The sequence below is a fragment of the Augochlora pura genome, chromosome 6 (assembly GCF_028453695.1).
Source record: "Augochlora pura isolate Apur16 chromosome 6, APUR_v2.2.1, whole genome shotgun sequence".
Lineage (NCBI taxonomy): Eukaryota > Metazoa > Arthropoda > Insecta > Hymenoptera > Halictidae > Augochlora > Augochlora pura.
In genome coordinates, this window is record NC_135777.1 from 12,620,684 (window position 1) to 12,621,021 (window position 338).

Consider the following 338-nt stretch of genomic DNA (forward strand, 5'->3'; position numbering starts at 1 on the left):
ATTGTTTGGTCCTATTAAGGAAAATATTAAGAACAAATAAGTACTAATCAACGCATCATGAAAGGAGTCGTAGTGGAGGGGGTTCAGATAAGAATACTAACGTTTATAAGCGAGATCCTTGAAAAAAAAATTGTGAAAAGTGATCGAATTCGGCGGAATGATCGAACCCACCTACGGCGGTAACGGTGAATGATTCCCGTAAGATACGAGGGCCGTAGTTTCCGGTGACGCGCGTGCACGTTCCTCGATTAACCGGCCGTGATTTATCGGCTGGTTGATTGCATTCCCTTTACGTGTTTATATCGTGTACCGACGTACCAGGAATTCTATACCCTCGA